Source organism: Talpa europaea, assembly GCF_964194135.1.
Source record: "Talpa europaea genome assembly, chromosome: 11".
NCBI lineage: Eukaryota > Metazoa > Chordata > Mammalia > Eulipotyphla > Talpidae > Talpa > Talpa europaea.
Window position 1 is genome coordinate 75,150,598 of NC_140078.1, and position 16,672 is coordinate 75,167,269.

The following is a 16,672-nucleotide window of genomic DNA, read 5'->3' on the forward strand; positions in this document are numbered from 1 at the left end:
ATTTAACAGGCTAGAATTTAACTGGGCAATCACTGGCCAACTAACAAGTAGAACAAGAGCTCTACTCTATTTGCACTATCCACAATTAAAACTCAATTACATGAGAACAGAAAGAGAAAAGGTTATGGTTTTAAAACAAACAAGCAAGCAGACCAAAACCAAACTCCCTACAGTAAACAAAAATGACAAAGACCAACCCTGCAAATTCTACTTAACTAAGCCATAGAAAAATGTTTCACAAACTTTTTAGTCTCAGAACTCCTTCAAACTCTTAAATATTATTGCTTTTTAAATGTGTGTTGTATCTCAAAGTAAAAATCAAAATCAACAAGCAACTATAAACCAGAGACATACTACAGGGGTGGGAGGGGGTGTGTGTGGAGGGAGAGGCAGGGAAAGGAAGGACTAGAATCAAAATAAGGCGGGGATGCAATTGTATGGGGAATATAACCAAAATGAAAATGCATACATTGTGCAAAGATGAAAAAAGATATAAGAATTATATAAAATAAAATATTAAAAAAATGTGTTGTATCTACTGCTATTTACTGTATTATAAATTAAAACCCAGAAATTTTTAAAACACAATACACATGTTCCATCAGCAGTCAGAGCAGTAACATCATTACATTATCATTGTAGGTTTTGGAAACTCAGCTTATGAATGAGAGAGCAAAAGGCAAATCATACTATTATTATAAGTTTTGACTATGCACATCCCTGAAAGGGTTTCAAAAAAAAAACAAGAAATGGGGTTTTGATTTACAATCAATTTCCTGAGTCCCTTTCCCCTTATTCTACAAAAGCTTTTCTATTATGAACATTTTTTTTTACTCAAAGTGACAATTTTTTAAAAAAGTTATTTAACTGTGGGTCAAGCGTTCAGTAGATGAAAAATGACTTGATTAACTAAGATCACTAAACTATTTTATCATATCACTAAGATTTTAATTTACTCCTGTTCATGTCAGTCAGTTCCTTTGAGGACCAAGATACTGAGTAATATACATCCTTAAGGAATAAAATGTGCGAAAATTTCATTCTTTAAGACTTTATTATGCCAACACTTTTTGCCTATAGCTTTGGATTGTGAAACAATTTCAAAACCTTCTAAGCTGATCATCATATTTAAGGGAAAGAAGAAAAAGTTAAGGGAAAAAGCAAAGGGGAGAATCTAGTCATTTCAGAATTTTTATCTTTTTAGATTTTTTTTTTTTTAAAAAAAGATTTATCCATTTATTTATACCAGCACTGGGTACAGTCAGAAGCACGGGAGGGTGAGAGAATTCACAGAGCCAGAGGGGAGGGCAGAGCAGGCAGACTGATGAAGTACACTGCTGAAGGGAGCAGCGGGGCAGGAGAGGTCTGCGCGCCATGTGGGACCCTCAACAGGCAGCCGGGGATCAAACCAGCGCTGCAGAGGCTGTGGGCAGCTCCGCAACCCAGCGCTCAACCACTGCGCCACTGGGGAGGCCCTAAATTTTTTTTTTTGAACAATATTTGCTTCCCCCCACCCCCTCAAGTTGAGTCCCCATAGAGTTTCCTTCCCCAAGGCACCCATGCACCACCACCACAGTCCCCTGTCCTCCTCCCTCCCTCTGATGCCTCTCCCTCCTCCTCCCCTGCATTGTCTCTGATTTATAATTGTTTTTGCTTTGTTGTGTTTTGTACTGTTATTTTTTTTTTTTACACTTATGTCTTATTTGGTTCACCTATATTCCTGTTATAAGTGAAACCATCCGATATTTTTCTTTTTCCTTCTGGCTTATTTCACTGAGCATAATCCCTTCTAGCTCCATCTACATTGCTGCGAATGGCATGAGTTTATCTTTTTTTGATTGCTGAATAATATTCCATTGTGTGTATATGCCACATCTTCTTGATCCAGTCATCTATTTTGGGGTATTTGGGTTGTTTCCAGGTTTTACCTATTGTAAATAGTGCTGCAATAAACATAGGTGTACAAGTGTTCTTTTGAATCAGTGTTTTTGTGTCATTTGGGTAGATCCCTAGGAGTGGAATTGCTGGGTTGTATGGTAGCTCCATTTTTAGTAGACTGAGGAACCTCCAGACAGTTTTCCATAGTGGTTAGACCAGTTTGCACTCCCACCAGCAATGTAGGAGAGTTCCTTTTTCACCACTTCCTCGCCAACATTTGTTGTTGCTTGTTTATTCCATATGTGCCATTCTTACTGGTGTAAGGTGGTACCCCAGTGTGGTTTGATTTGCATTTCTTTAATTATAAGGGATGTGGAACATTTTTTCATATGCCTGTTGGCCATTTGCATTTCCTCTTTGGAGAAAAGTCTTTTAAGTTCTTCTGCCCATTTCTTGACTGGATTGTTTATTTTGTTTTTGTTGAGCCATATGAGGTAAAACACTACAAGACATACATTTCAAAAACATCTTTAAAGACTCATCACCCAAAGCAGTGATAGTGAAGGCAAAGATAAACACCTGGTAGTACATCAAACTGAAAGCTTCTGTACAGCCAAAGGGAGGCCCTAGAACATACACTTTTATTTTTGAAAGTCAAAATAGAAAATATTCTGAAGATATAATCTTTAAAGTTACCTACGGAAGACTGGTAGTGAATTTGCATAACAGAAGATTCTCTGGCTCCCAAAATGATGGAGAAAATGAGTGTGACAGGGCCTCCTTGGTGGTACAGGCGGTTGAGCACCGCACTGTGAAGCTGTCCGCAGCCTCTGCAGCATGAGTTCGATCCCAGATGGCTGGAGAGAATCCCACATGGCGAAGCAGACTTCTCCTGTCTCGCCCGCTGCTCCCCTCAGCAGTGTATTTCATCAGTCTGCCTGTTTTGTTCCCTGCTCTGTTTCTGGTGAATCCTCTCACCCTCCCACGCATCTGGCCTAACCCCGGTTCTTGTATAAAAATAAATAAATCTTAAAAAAAAAAAAGTGTGACAGCAATATCATTTCCCAACAGTAAATGCCTGATTCTCCTATAATGTGGTAAACTTTGCTGAAGCCTCTCTGGAAACTAATACTGCTTTTGAGTGAAGAAATATTTGTAATTATATGAACAAGAGACACTCTATGGGGGGTGGGGAGAGGAGGGATTGGGGTCAAAATAAGGGGAGTGCAATTGCATGGGGAATATAAAAATAAAATTTATTTGTGAAAAAAAGAAATATTTGTAATTTAACAAACACTGCTTACAGTTTAGTGGGATTTAGTATCTTTTACAATCAGTCAGTATTACTATTATGTTAACAAATACACTGAAAATGGTTTGTGTAAGCATCAGTAAATGATGTTTATAGGGTTAAAAAATACATAGCTAAGGGGGCCTCCCTGCTGGAGCAAGGGGTTGAGCACTGCACTGTGAAGCTGTCCGTAGCCTCTGCAGCATGAGTTTGATCCCCAGCCAGCCAGGGAGCAACCCACATGGCGAAGCAGACCTCTCCTGTGTTGCCCGCTGCTCCCCTCAGCAGTGTATTTCAGTGGATCTGCCTGTTCTGCTTCCCATTCTGTCTCTGGTGAATACTCTCACACTCTGTACCTCTGGCCTGTACCCAGCTCTTATATGCATAAATAAATCTTTTTAAAAAATCTTTAAATAAATAAATCTTTAAAAAAATACATAGCTAAGGACAAAATTGACAGAGAGAAGAATGACTTCTGACTTTAATCCTAACATACCTACATGTAGATCCTTAATAATAATTAAAACAGGAGAATGATATGAGATTAATCAGTCATTGATCAACAAACACATTTTTAACTGGCTGCAGACAGAAGTCTGTGATGTTGTAGATTCTGATTTAGCCACTAGGTGGCAGGAATAAAATTAACAAATACTCAGAATCTGGATAAAATCAAACATCACCTTTCAGAAACAGACTGGAATTGCATGTGCAATGGTGAAAAATGAGTCATCATATCTTGAACATAAATATATGATAATTGGTAAAGTAAACACTGGTTAGAAAAAATATTGTAGGAGGTGATACACTATAGAAGACACATATCACTGTACAATTACAAGTAAGGGATGAGGGTAAGAGCAAAGACAGGAAGAGATTATACTGGGTAGGCAGAGAGCAAGATCTAAAAGGGACGTAAGAGATGGGTGCAACAACTCAAGAAAATTGGGTCATCTACTCAAATACTACTTACTGAGATTCTCTCTAAGTGTCAGGTTTTCCAAGACACTGCCATTTTGAGGAGCTCATATCTTAGCTGGGAATGGTAGACTTATACTGCTACTAAAGTGATGATGCATCAGTGATATGAACAAAGTGCACTTATATCTAACCTAGGCCTGATGTGTGTGAGGGCAGGGAAATAATGACCATATCTGTTGCACATGCCATTCTATTTCCACTGATTTGTACTATACCTGGTACAGAGTAAGTGTTCAATAAACATTTGAACAATAATAATATCAGCAATAAAAGCACTATAAATGATTATTCAAAGATAGAGATTAGTAAAATACTTTCATAATTGAAGGAATACCTAAGAAATAAAGACCAAACTACTCACTATATACCAGCACAAGTTGTTACAAGTGGAACAACATCAAGACATGGCTTAATAAAACCTATTTATTTTCAAAGATATAAAGAAAAAGAATTTCCTTCTAGCATCCAGGCAGCTGACATATGTCACCCACAAAAAATAAAAAATCAGGCTGGCTTCAGATACCTCAGATTAGAAACTGGAGACCACAGAGCATTGCTACCACAGAAAATGAACCAATATATGGCTAATCAAATATTGTATTTTATCCTGAAAATTCTATTTGAAATTTAACTCTGAGGTATGACTCAAAGAGTTAATGAGGAAAAGCTTGTAGGAAAAAAGTGGCAATCCATTACAACACAGAATTAAACCTAAATAACTATAGTAATTATAATTGTAAGATAAAAATGTTATACTATTAAGAAATGAAGTACCATAATGGTAAATTTTTTACTATTCTTAGATACTTTAAAAAATATTCCTTTTCTTTTGAATAGATAACATTTCCATGATTCAAATCAAACAGTGGAAAAAGTAAAGAATGAGAAGTGTTGTTGCAACTCCCATCAACAGATAAATCACTTTCATTAACTTCATGTGTATGTGTTCAGTTTTTTAACACAAACGAGCAAATATGATACATTTTTTAAAGATTTATTTTATTTATTTATGCAAACAAGAACTGTAGGCCAAAGGTGGGGAGTGGGATGAGAGGATTCACCAGAGACAGAGTGGGGAACAGAACAGGCAGACTGACTGAAATACACTGCTGAGGGGAGCAGCAGGGGAGACAGGACAGGTCTACTGCGCCATGTGAGTTAGCTCACTGGCTGGGGATTGAACTCATGCTGCAGATAGCTTCATAGTGCTGAGACTTAACCCCTTGCGCCATCAGGGAGGCCCCCATTGATACATTTTTTAAGTAGCATATATGCCATATCATACTTGCTTTATTCACTTAATGGATATTTTTTTATGTCTGCAGTGTAAAGCTAAATTAAACTGGAGGGAGTGAGAAGGTAATCACAGTATTATTAAAAACCAAGGAAGGGGCTGAGTCAGTGAAAGTACATCTCATATTTCATAATGGGGCCAACAGGTAGACTTTGCTAAAGTAGATAAAAGAGGAAATTACAAGTTTTACGCACACTTAAACATGGAATCACCCATGAAACAAAAATATATTCAGCATCTTTCAAATTACTGTAGTAGAGCAACCCATAGTAAAAAGATATAAAACAAAGGAAATAGCAAGAAAACAAATAAGATATAAAATAAAGTAAAACCCAAAATGACTTTTTAGCTACAGGGGCATATAAAGTTTTTTTCATGACATGTAAATCAACACCCAGCTAAATATCCTGCAGAGTGTGCAAGCAAAAATTCAAAAGAATTTACTGGCTCATGTAGTTAGTAGCATAGAGCAAAGAATCAAAAAGTTGTAGGAACTAGGATGGCAGAGAACGAGGTCAGATCTTAGAGCTGCTAGGTTTCACAAGGCAAAAAATATCCCAATTTTTGCCCTAAACATCTTTACCCCAATCAATGCATACAGCCTCAGATATTTTCATAAATGAATATGACTAAAGAGAAATTAGTCACTCAACTAAAAAGATAAAAAAAGCAATAAGCAAACCTAAGGAAATTATAAGAAGGTTTTAATAAAAATGAAAGTGGAAAATTAAAAATAAGAATACAGAAAAGTATTAGACTGGATACATCAATCCCAAAGATAGTTCTTTTCAGGGGAAAACAAAATAAAAGAATACTAAAACTCAAGAAAAAGAAGTATAAGAAAGCATGGATTCTAACTCCATGCTGATATAGACTTAAAAACAGGTCTAGGAAAGAAACTAAAATGCTGTTAAGTAACCATCCAAAAGAATGACATCAACTAATTCTTAAGATAAGCAAAATAAATTGAAATCAAAGCCTGAGAATGAAGATATAAAACAAAATACTCTATATATCAATCTTATTTTTAAACAGACACTATTACTTAGGAAATCTATTAATATAAATTATCAAGTGAAGGAAAAACTGTAAGCATTTAATGAAAGCCAACATTCATCCCTTAACCTAATACATATGCTCAGACACCTTGAAATCAACAGCCAGCATTACACTTAATGGTGGAACACTTGTATAACATTAAAGTAAGGAACAACTCAAAAGTGCTTGTTAGCATTACTGCTATTTAATGTTGTTCTAGAAATTCTAGCCTATACAGTAGACAAGAGAACAATATGAGAAGCATTTATCAAATTAAAAAGCAAATTTATCATTATTTGAAAGATATGCCATACACCTAGAAAACCTAAAGGAACTGAAATATTAATAGGGACATTGAAATTCTTGATCTAGATCTATAAGAACTAGTCAGAAAAAAATCATCCTTAATAGCAACAACAAAAAAAAGCACTCCAGTTACTTAGCTGTGTGCTGGACCCATAAAAAGAAAATTACACAATGTGAGAGTCATAAAGGCAACCTGAATAAAAGGATATATCCTATTCTTAGGAAGACTCAAATGTGTCAAATTTTTCAAACATAACCTATATTCATTTAAGTTTCTACTCTAGCAAAATAACTAAGGGGACTTATAATAAATGAAATTAACAAGATGATCCTGAAGGTTATCTGAATGAAAATGCAATCCCCCATGCTCAAACTTTCATATTAAAAACTTAAATCTATGAAGGTGCTTTGCTACATTTACTTTATTTTGCTCTTGCAAACTCAGAGTAAAAGGCATTATGACACTTCACCCTGATTACTTCAGCATATATGTGGCTAAAAATTTATATTCTACTTAATTCCAGTATCATTATCATACCCACGAAATAGAATAGTGATTAACAGTATAGTTTAACACATAGTCCATATTCAAATTTACCCAACTGTCTCCACAATGCCCTTGATAACATTTTTTTTAATGTGGGAATCTAATCAAGGATTATGTATTAGTTTGGTTGTCACACTTTGGTTTCTTTTAATCCAAAACAGTCTGTCTCCATCTCTATCCCTTTTTTGCACCCATAAGGAAACACAGCTGTCTGATCCATTACTGGTGATGCTAAAATATTAGCCAGTTCTCTCAGTTGTAAAGGTACTCCCCAATCCTTTTTAAATAATCAATGGGATGTTACTTTGAAAATGTGCTTATCAAGTTCCGTAACAACTTTTAATCCAATGGTTTCGCTGTTGAGTATCCCTTCCTGAATCACTTATTATACTGAGGGTTGTGAAATCACTCTTCTAATCCCATCATTTCATCTGTATTGATCACGTTTGAATTATTCTGTCAAGAGCTTCACCCATCCACCCCACATTAAGATTGACAGAGTAAAAAAGACAAAGATCTTGGGTTCCTAACATTATTAGCCCTGCCTCTCAAGAAGATGTGCTAGAAAAAAGTAAAATTTATGCTTTAAGCCATTGTTATTTAGTGTTTATGTGAGCAACCAACACTATCATATAATTTAACTGATACAGATACTTTCATGTGTGGTAAGCTTTACAGCCACGAAAATTATATAAAGCTTATGTATATAAAGTAACAATATAAAACTTAATTTAATGAAATGGGAAAATGTCCAGAACATTCTCTATAGTTAAAAAAAAAAAAAAGGGCAGGCCACAAAATAGTGTGTTGCATGATACTATTTTTTAAAACGTGTATGTACAGGTGCAAAAATTCAGGTAAGATATTCAGAAACGATTAGTAATCATCTCTGCATGGCAGGATTTTAAGGCAGATTTATGTTTTAATAAATATTTTTATAATGAGCACATACTAAATAAGTTCTTTTCAACTTAAAACAACCAAACAGATGCAACGAGAGTTTGGGTCATAGTTTAGAATTTGCAAACTAACTATGTATTGGTCATAATCCTTTCTTTCCCTAATATTCATAATATTCCTTTCTGTCCCTAATATTCCCTACTATCTATACCAAATATTAAATGTTGAAAAATCATCTTTAAATTGGTGGTTTGGTACTTAGAAAGCACGCTCTAATAGAAACAGTGTTTATAAATGTGGTTCACTTCTGGGAACAAGCAAAAAAGCTTACCTGTTTCATAATACCAATGTGATTAATCAAACAACTAATACTAGCCAAAATTCTAGGAAGGACGGAAGAAGCAAAAGCTGAATTTTTCATCCCTTTCTGTAAAAAATGATAATGGGGCCTCCCCGGTGGCGCAGCGGTTGAGCGCTGGGTTGCGAAGCTGCCCGCAGCCTCTGCAGCGCCAGTTAGATCCCCAGCTGCTCCCCAGCCAGCGGAGGAGGGTCCCGCAGACCTCTCCTGCCGCCCCCCTGCTCCCCTTAGCGGTGTACTTCAGTCCTTCTGCCTGCTCTGCTCCCTGCTCTGGCTCTGGTGGGTTCTCTCGCCCTCCCGAGCTTCTGACTGTGTGCCCAGTGCTTGTATAAACAAACAAACAAACAAACAAATACATAATCTTTAAAAAAAATTATAATGGAAGATAGTATGATAAATAAGTTTTTATGTAAGAATTTCCTATTGTCATATCTATCCCCTTTCCTATCTTAGTTCCACTCTTAGGTCAAGGAGTATTCTAATGAGATTCTAACGCAGCAGACCCTTCAAACCTGACCTGTTCTTCAAGGAGCTTCACAATACTAAACCCTAGCTTTTGTACTGCAGTCATGATATAACTGTAAGAGAAAACCTGGGTTAGAGCTCTGCCTCTGTCAATGACAAAAAGTTTGTCTGCATAATAATCTTAATCTGAAAACTCCTTAATTTGACGAAGTGCTCATGCAATAATTAAACTTAAACAGTGCCAGATACTAGGTTTGCTGTTTTGCAAATGTAGCTTACTCTACAATAACAAAACAGAATTTTAAGAAACACTGCCATTCTCAAAAATCACATATAAAATAACTGTTTCCCAACCCAAATGCCCCAAAATAGATGACCGGATCAAGAAGATGTGGTACATATACACAATGGAATATTACTCGGCAATCAAAAAAGATAAACACATGCAGTTTGCAGCAACATGGATGGAGCTAGAAGGGATCATGCTCAGCGAAATAAGTCACAAAGGAAAAGAAAAATACCGGATGGTCTCACTCATAGCAGGAATTTAGAAAACCTAAATAGGAGACCAGGAAAAAGACTAATCAATGCAAAGTAATAATCAAAATCAACAAGCAACTATAAACCAGAGACACGCTATGGTGGGAGGAGATTAGGGAGGGGCAGGGAGAGGAAGAACTAGAGTCAAAATAAGGGGGGGGGTACAATTTTATGGGGAATATAACCAAAATGAAAATGCATACATTGTACAAAGATGAAAAATGATGTTAAGAATTATATAAAATATTTAAAAAAAAATAACTTTCCATCGGAAAATGGGAGTTGGGGCCAGAGACTTTCATTTTGCAGTAATAATTTTTTCTTTAGCAGCATCAATAATAAATGCATGTTTTTAGCTGAAAGAGTAAATTATAAAACTTACACATCACTGAGGAAATCCTAATATGACACATTTTATTTAGACCTACTTTCCCAGTGCTATCATTAATGTAATACTTTTTGTGGTAAATTACTGTTAAAACTAAAATACTCAGGGCCTCCCCGGTGGCGCAGTGGTTGAGCGCTGGGTTGCGAAGCTGCCTGCGGCCTCTGCAGCAACGGTTCAATACCCAGCTGCTCCCCGGCCACTGGAGGAGGGTCCCGCATGGTGCGCAGACCTCTCCTGCTGCCCGCTGCTCCCCTCAGCAGTGTACTTAGGTCCTTCTGCCTGCTCTGCTCCCTGCTGTGGCTCTGGTGAATTCTCTCACCTTCCCACGCTTCTGACTGTACCCAGTGCTTGTATAAACAAAACAAATAAATAAATAAAACAATAAAGTCAATCATTCAATCTACATTTATTAAAAAAAAAAAAAAACTAAAATACTCGGAAGAGCAGTGCTGTTCAACTAGCCCCTTCCATATCACTTGTTCCCCGCTTTGCTGATTGGTAACACAAATAGCAGTGTCATTAAAATCATGCTCCCTAATCCATCCCATTAAATGCATACTACAAAAACACAACCTGTAAGAAAATTGTACTGTTTATTTATTCTTCCCAGTAAACTTATTATGTAGGCAATTCTACTTACTGTATAATTATCTAAAAAGTGAAGAAGTCATTTAATTAATGCAGGTCACTGTATCCAGTCACTCTTCATAAGCTTATGACGCAGGGTAAGACTGAGATGGAAGAAGCATTTCTTCTGTTCCTCCAGTACAAGTCAGATCCCATATGCCCCTCACTCTTTCTCTCTCCCCAAGGATTAGTCTATCTTGAGTGAGTCTGAAGTTTACAGGATAAAATTTTCAATATTAGCAAATGTGGCCATACTGCTATCTTTAGAACCACATTAAGATAAAATTGTATAGTACATTTCCATGTTACAAAGATGTCAAGAAGCTTTTGTCCAAGATCACAAGTAGTACTCAAACATTTCTCTGCCTCTTTACTTAAAACTAACTTACTGGTATCACTTCTAAATACTTCGCACTGTTCAATTTACTAAGGATACATTTTCAATTCTGTTTCTTGGATGTATGTGAATTGTAAGCAGTAAACTCACTCATTTCAACTACATCCGCATTTTTATCTATTTTGATAAATTGTGAAGATTTTATGATATTACTGAGGCCCACATAAAGAAAAATTCCAAAATCAAGCATTTCTTTAAATAAACACCCTGGTCAATACTTTTGAAATCCATCTTTAAGCCTTAGACAAATACAATGTGAGTAACATTCTATTTTAAAATGGAAGAGGGGGTGTAGTCCTCTAGAGTGCCCAAGTCATAAAAGAAAAAAGGAGTATCTAAAAACAGGATAGAGAAACATGACAGCTGAATATATCATCTGATGCGAGACTATATTTTGTATTGGAAGGATAAAGAATGCTTTAATTGACTTTTTAGGCCAAAACACAAAAGTAGATTAGAGACAGTAGATTAAAAGTATTCTACCAGGACCTCCCTGGTGGCGCAGGGGTTAAAAACACAGCTCTATCATCCCCAACCAGGGAGAGAACTCACATGGCATGGTGCAGCAGGCCGTTTGTCCCTCTCACCAGCTGCTCCCCTCAGCAGTGTATTTTAGTAGATCTGCCTTTTGTGCTCCCCACTCTGTTTCTGGTGAGTCCTCTCACCCCCCATACCTCTGGCCTGCACCCCTGTTATTATATGCATAAATAAATCTTTAAAAAAAAGGTATTCCACCAATGTAAATTTATGTTGACAACTGCATTGTAATTACATAAGACAATATCCCTATTCTTAAACACACAATGAGAGATTCAGGGGTAGCATGACATGATATAAGTAATTTATCCTTGAATGGTTCAGAAATGGTATATATGTGCAGAAAGAGATTAATAAGTAAGTGGTATAAAATGCAAATAAGGTGACTCTGGGTAAAAGATACATGGGCAATTTTTTTTACTGCTTTTATTTTTCAAGTTTTTTATTATAATAATTTGGGGATTACATTTTTATTACTCCATATGTACGTGTTCCACTTACCCTCCACCCAACCACCCGTGCCAGTGCCCTATCCACTTCCTTGTCCCATTCCCACCTCCCTCCCCACTTTCCTTCTGACAACCAGTAAATTATTTTTATTCTAAGCCCAAGACTTGGTTTTGCTATATTTTGGTTTAGACTTGGTTTTCTACTTACTTATATTACAAAGACAAGTAAACTATCCGATATCTTTCACTTCATTTCATTTGCCATAATCCCTTCATCCATCAGTTTTGCCCCCAAGGGTAGTATTTCATCTTTTTAAATAACTGTGTAGTATTCCATTGCGTATATAGTCCACAATTTCTTTATCCATTCATTTGTTGATGGGCACAGGTGAGTTCCATGACTTGGCAACTGTGGACAGTTCTGCTATGAACACAGGAGTCTTTTCATATTTTGCAGGTAAACACGAAGTGTGATACCTCTGTTTTTCTTCTTTTCTCTTAGAATTGCTTTAACTATTCAGGGCTACTTTTCAACTATAAATGTTAAATTATATCCAATTTAAAAGTCTGCAGATAAAGCCCAGTGTTTGAGTTCTGTTGTGTCTACGACATCAGTTCTCAAATTTTTTGGCTCAAACCTTGTACTCTAATTCTTAACAACTGTTACAGACACTTAAGGTTGTTTAAATGGGTTATATTTACTGACATTTATATCACATTAGAAATTAAAACAGAAATTTTAAGAAATACTAATTCATTTCAAAATAAACTCATTGCATGTTAACATCAGTTTTTAATAATTTATTTTAAAAAATGAACAAAAAATTTAATGAGATCAGAATCACTGTTTTACATTTTTGCACATGTGACATAACGTCTGACATAGTATTTCTTTCCTTTCTATCTCCTGCATTCAGTCTATCATCATATCATGTAGCCCAAAGAAAACAATACTGTATACCACTGACAGAAGAGTAGTAGAAAAAAAAAAGGAATTTGACCCAACAGGTCTCATTTAAAGCCCCTCACAATTTGCAAACAGAAGGACTATACTACTGGGTTGTTGGAAAAGTCATGACTTTTCCAGCAACCCAATATTATTCTGTTATAATGTAGTACATTACAATTTATTTATTTTAAAACAATTTACATAGACATCCTGATATAAAGAACTCGTGAATTTTAAAGTTATCTTTAATGTAGAAAGATAGTCCCACAAGGAGGGCAATAAAAGGCTATCTTCCAGAGGTAGCTACTAAAAGCGCTTTTGTTATCTTTAATCAATCAGAGGCCTTATAATTAGCAAGAAAAATGTTAGAACTGAGTTTTATTGGTAAATTAGTGGTATTAAGACCAATCAGACTGAATAAAAACATTCGGGGATATGCCATACCCTTGCACTAACAAAACATATGAATGTGGAGAGGTACCCTTTAGCGACTAGGGAGTAGAAGTTGAGGCTGGGTCGGCAATAAGTGCTAGGTCTAGTTCTGATTCGGGAGTATTCTAGTATCCAATACTAAAAGATCCATGTGACAATTTTCAAGAGTAGGAATCGTTCACATAAGTAGTCAGAACAATGAAAAGACCAGAATTGGGACTTCATCAAACTTACAGAACTGGTTGTATGACTTAGAGGTATGTCAAACTTGCTTGCTAACAAGCATGTGTGGCAAAATATGATTGGCTCTTGCTACATTTTGGTAGCAAGACTGTGTCAAAGGCTATCTACAAACCTTAACTACCTTATTGGGAGTTTCAGTATCTACTAAAATGTAAAACCTCATGGCCATTCTTGAATAAAGCGACTTAAATCCATTTGCAATAGATAGCTAAAACCTGGTCCAATGGGTTCGAAGACACCAGTTCTTGGTACAATGATCTGAATAAAGCAGCAAGGAAAAGGCAAGGTCTTAAGGCACCTAAGGAGGAAAAAACAAGATTTCTATTTCCTAACTACTCTGGGAGGTCTTCAGTTTAATCAATCATTAACAACTCTTGAAAATTAAATGTAACTGAAGAAGAGAAAGCCTACCTGTCAGAAAATGAACTGTCAATGAAGATCTCATATCTATACTTTCAAAATGGGTATCATTTTTCATATAAAATGTTAATACTTTAAAAAAAAAACATGAATGTGGGCCTCCCCTGGTGGCACAGGTGGTTGAACGCAGCGCTGTGAAGCTGTCCGCAACCTCTGCAGCGCTGGTTCGATCCCACATGGCGCGGCAGACCTCTCCTGTCTCGCCCGCTGCTCCCCTCAGCAGTGTATTTCAACAGTCTGCCTGTTCTGTCCCCCACTCTCTCTCTGGTGAATACTCTCACCCTCCCGCGCATCTGGCCTGTACCCCAGTTCTTGTATAAATAAATAAATAAATCTTTAAAAAAATAAAATAAAAAAAGAACGTATTTTAAAGACAAAAAAGATCAACTAATTTCTACCAGTTAACATCTTTAAAAATTTTGTAAGAAATTCTGAGGTCAGTCAAGACAGAGTAAATATGTTCTTTCTCACTGAATGCAACTCAAACCTCTTAAATAGAAAGCACAGAACAATCATCTAAAGACTGAAAAATAAATGGTAGCAGGCAGACTGGGAAACTGAGTCAGAACACAAGCCCATCAAATTGTTTATGAATTTCCCATTTGGTTTTTCCTCCCATACGCAGAGTCAAAAGCAATCTGAAACCTGCATGTGCAAACCCTCTGTATCATCTAGGAAGCAGAGGGCTTCTACAGGTCAGAGTAAATGGGGAAAACCTCAATCTCTGTTTCATTTTTTCCCATTCTCTCCCGTCCTAGTCCCTAAGCAATTCTACAGTGGCAGATGCAAGTGACAGCCATGGGAGCAGGCAAGCACATAAAACTGTAAAAGAGAGGCACCCTTTTGTCTGAGCAGGGGAACTATGGGCATGAAGATCCATAGTGCTTTTTCTCTCTATCTTCTTGCCTCTTACTCTCAGAGACAAAGTCACAGAGAACAGTAGAGGAAGGAAACTAAAACCTTGGTTTTCTACAAAGGACTGGACCAGGAATGGGAACCCTTAGGGCCAGAATGTGTTGGGAAGATCTCAGCAAAGAGGGAACTCAAGTAAACAATCCCATAGTTGTATATGAATTCCTGGGCTAATTCACACATGTATGAATCTAACCCCAGAAGGCAAAGGGTGGGGTAGGAACTTGCAGCTGAACCTAACAGGGCTAACCACTGAATATAACAGCATCAACAATAAAACAGTCAACATTTCTCCGGGAGTTAAACTAGATACAGAACTATATTACATCAATACAGAAAATACATAAATTCCAACATCTGCCAACATTTTATGAACCAGAAAAATCTCATAAAGGAAAAGATGGCATCTCTGCAGTGATGCAGATACTGAAATGGGGTGAGGGGTGGGGGAACAACAGAAGAAAAATATATATTAAATATATAAATCATGAATTGTATTAAATGTAAATAGTCTGAACACATCAATTAAGAGACAAAGACTGTGACAATGGATAGATGCAAGACCCATCTATTTCCTGTCTGTAAGAATCATACTTTACGTATACTAGCAGAGATGTTAAAAGTAAAAGAATGGAAATTTCACTTTCCATGTGAGCAGTAATAAAGTTTATAACACTAGTGAGAAAGCTAGAATAACTATATTCCTGTCAACAATACAGGTTTCACAGAAATAAAAATTACCAGGAACAAAAGAGGTGATAATACATTATATAATGATAAAGGCACTAATACACTAAGAAGACATGCTCCTAAAATGTGTGTGTACCCACCTAACAAAAGAACTTCAAAGTAAGCAAAAAATAACAGAACTAAAAAGAGAAATAAATCCAAAATAATAAAAGTGGAAGACTTCAATACTCTTCTCTTGGTAATCAATAAAGCAAGTAGACAGAAAATTAGCCATTATAGAAGACATGAATAACACTGTTAGCCAACTGGATCTAACTGACATTTATAGAACACTCTACACAAAAACAGCTGAATATACTTTCTTTTCAAATGCACAGTGGAAATTTTCCAAAATAAAACATAACAAACCTTAACACATTTAAAAGAACTTAAATTATAGGAAGTCTGTTCTCTGGTCATAATGGTAGAACTCATTAACAGAAAGACAATTGCAAAATAGCCAAATACTTGAAAATTAACACTTCTAAGTAATTAGAAAATACTCTGAACAGAAAAAAAAAATAAAGTATCACAATAGAGTGAATCACAGAAACTTATGGTTTCCCAGTGCATATAAACTGTTTACACTAGTTTAGCTAATAGTTTATAGTAGTCTATTAAGAGACCAAGAACATTATGTTGGGGAAATAAAGAAAGAACGTATCTTAAGTTAAAACTACTTTGTTCTAAAACATGTTAACCAGCATCTGAGCCTTCAGCAAGTTATCTTTTTGCTGGTGGAGGGTATTATAAAAAGAAACACAAAATGCAATAAAAGGAGGTGTGCTTGTCATCTGGAGGGTATTATAAAAAGAAACACAAAGTGCAATAAAAGGAGGTGTGCTTGTCATCTAAAGACCTTTAGACTTTAATACATACTTGCATTCATTTGGTGGTTTTATAATTCAAAAGTTTAGTTAATTTGGTGCTATAAAATACACAGATATCCAGTGATGGTAAAGAAAAAGAATATATACTGCATTTCACTCAA

At 36.1% G+C, this 16,672-nt stretch overlaps 1 protein-coding gene across 2 annotated transcripts in view; it reads right to left on the reverse strand.

Annotated features, from left to right (window-relative positions):
• The window catches only part of NKTR (natural killer cell triggering receptor), a gene marked incomplete at both ends in the record, with an annotated part of 48,349 nt that overhangs the window by 29,262 nt on the left and 2,415 nt on the right, over positions 1 to 16,672 (reverse strand). The gene's annotated exons all lie outside the window — the stretch shown is intronic.